Here is a 3,090-nt window from a genome sequence, read left to right as displayed (position 1 = left end):
GCTCAGTCTACTCTCCACAACGGTTTTCATCATTGACTAACTAGAGAGCTGGTACCAGGACTGCGCAGCGATCATTCCCCAGTGTGTAAGTTTTTCTCTGTAACCAACTTATTCTCTGTTTGTATTTGCCATACTCTCTCTCTCTCTCTCTGTTATTGTTACGCTGTTGTAAATTGTATAAGTTCAGTTATTCTGTTTAGGTGTGTTATGTTAGTGCTGTAGTGTATAAGCTGTAACTGTTTTCCCCTTTTACATACTAAAATCATCTAGATAAAGGTTTTGGAACCTTACAAGGTATTGTGTGTTTATCATTACATTGCTAAGGGTATTCGGAGCATCTCAATCGCTCAAGTGGCTTTTATATAATAGAGGTTAATCAGCGTTACATTGTGTTGCATACAAGGTTTACTGTGTGTCATTCTGTGAGCGTCTGCGCCGCTCGTGTTCCTCTTGTGGGCACAGCGTCCGCTACGCTAGTAGCGTAACATTACGGTACTCGGACCGCCTATAGCGTGCTCGATACCCAGCGTAAGCCGTGAGCGAACGTGCCGCTCATGCGTCTCGACCACGGCCTAGCGTCTGCTACGCTAAGTGCGTACCTTTACGGTACCCCGTACGCCCATTGCGTACTGAGTCTCTTACCAATATATAGTGAATGTTATAAGATAAATAATTAGCTTTATCACCACCCAGGGTATTCCTACGCAGTGCACCTAAGATGGCTGCCTCACCTGGTACCATATGAGGGTAGAATACACAACCTGTGAAAGGTTTTATCCAAAATGCCTACACCAATCCTGTATTATGCTTACTGTGCACTCTAGATTTTCTTTTTAATGCCTGTGTGGTTTGTCTATTAATCTATTTATTTATTAACAGTTTCTTATATAGCGCAGCATATTCTATTGTGCTTTACAATTAGAACAACAGTAATCAAACAAAACTGGGCCAAAACAGACAGACATAGAGGTAGAAAGTCCCAGCTCGCAAGTTTACAATCTATAGAGATTGCGGATTGTCTATTGCTATATTACGTAAATCATCTGTATTATGGGCCTGGGGGGTCATTCCGAGTTGATCGCTCTCTAGCAACTTTTTGCAGAGCTGCGATCAGATAGTCGCCGCCTATGGGGGAGTGTATTTTCGCTTTGAAAGTGTGAAAACGCTGTTGCAGCTGACGGCACAAAAAAGTTTTTTGCAGTTTCTGAGTAGCTCTGGACTTACTCAGCCGATGCGATCACTTCAGTCTTTTTGGTCCCGGAATTGACTTCAGACACCCACCCTGCAAACGCTTGGACACGCCTGCGTTTTTCCAAACACTCCCAGAAAACGGTCAGTTGATACCCATAAATGCCCTCTTTCTGTCAATCACTTTGCGATAGGCTGTGCGAATGGATTCTTCATTAAATCCATTGCCCTGCACCGATCCTCTTTGTATCCATACGACGCGCTTGCGCATTGCGGTGCATACACATGTGCAGTTTTGCCAAGATTTAACCTTATTGCAGCACTGCAAAAAGTTGCTAGTGAGCAATCAACTCGGAATGACCCCCTAATTCAGAGTTGATCGCAGCAGCAAATTTGTTAGCAGTTGGGGAAAACCATGTGCACCGCAGGGGAGGCAGATATAACATGTGCAGAGAGAGTTAGATTTAGGTGGGCTGTGTTCAAACTGAAATCTAAATTGCAGTGTAAAAATAAAGCAGCCAGTATTTACCCTGCACAGAAATAAAATAACCCACCCAAATCTAACTCTCTCTTCAAATGTTATATCTGCCCCCCCTGCAGTGCACATGGTTTTGTCCAACTGTTAACAAATTTGCTGCTGCGATTAACTTTAAATTACCCCTATGTGCATTGTTTTTTATGTCTATAATGAGTCATGCTGGAGAAAGAGAACTATATAAATAAAAGGATTATTATAATTATAATTATTATTTTATTTATTGAAATGAAAAGATAACTATGGGGGTAAATCAGACCTGATTGTAGCAGCAAATTTGTTAGCAGTTGGGCAAAACCATGGGCCTAATTCAGACCTGCTGGCTAGCAAGCGATTTTTGCACTGCTGCGATCAGATAGTGACCACCTACAAGGGGAAGTGTATTCTAGCTGTGCAAGTGTGCGAACGCATGTGTAGCAGAGCTGTACAAACAGATTTTGTGAAGTCTCTGCGCAGCCCAGGACTTACTCAGCTGCTGCGATCACTTCAGCCTGTCTGGGACTGGAATTGACATCTGGAAAACTCCCTGCAATCGCATGGACACGCCTGCGTTTTTCAAGACACTCCCTGAAATCGGTCAGTTGACACACAGAGGATCAGATCAAATTTGTAATAGAAGGCATCAGATTCATTCTGAGCCACAACACATTCTGGTACAACAACACCCACTATAGACAGGTTCGCGGGACCGCGATGGGTACGAAATTCGCGCCGAGTTACGCGAACCTGTTTATGGCACAATGGGAAGAAGACCACATCTGGGAAAATAACCATTTACTGAAACATATAGCACTATGGAAACGCTACATCAACGATATCATCGTCATCTGGAAAGGAACACCGAGCGAACTAACCGAATTTACAAAACATCTCAACACCAACAATCTCAATCTTGAATTCACAGAGACAAACAGCAACAGAACCATCAATTTTCTGGACCTAACAATCTACATCGAGGACAATGAGATCCACACCAAAACTTACACCAAGCCTGTAGACTGCAACAACTATATACCAGCCACCAGTAATCATCACAACAACTGGTTTAAGAGCATTCCAGGAGGCCAGTTCAGAAGGATTAAAAGGAACTATTCAGATAACGGATCCTTTGAAGAACAATCTAGAACCTTGAAGGAAAAATTTCTAGAAAGAAATTACAATGAAAACACTGTTCAAAAATCCATAGAAGCAACGAGGGAAATGAAAAGAGAAGATTTACTCAAGTACAAGGATAAGAACTCAGAAGAACAGAGGGAAGTAACCTTTATTACCAATTATAACAGCCAATACAGAACTTTGGAGGGGATACTCAAGAAGAACTGGCATATACTTAAAAAAGATGAAGAAATCCGGGAATATATACAAGA

This window comes from Pseudophryne corroboree, chromosome 1 (assembly GCF_028390025.1).
Source record: "Pseudophryne corroboree isolate aPseCor3 chromosome 1, aPseCor3.hap2, whole genome shotgun sequence".
NCBI classification, from domain to species: Eukaryota; Metazoa; Chordata; class Amphibia; order Anura; family Myobatrachidae; genus Pseudophryne; species Pseudophryne corroboree.
Note: the sequence above shows the minus strand (reverse complement) of the source record.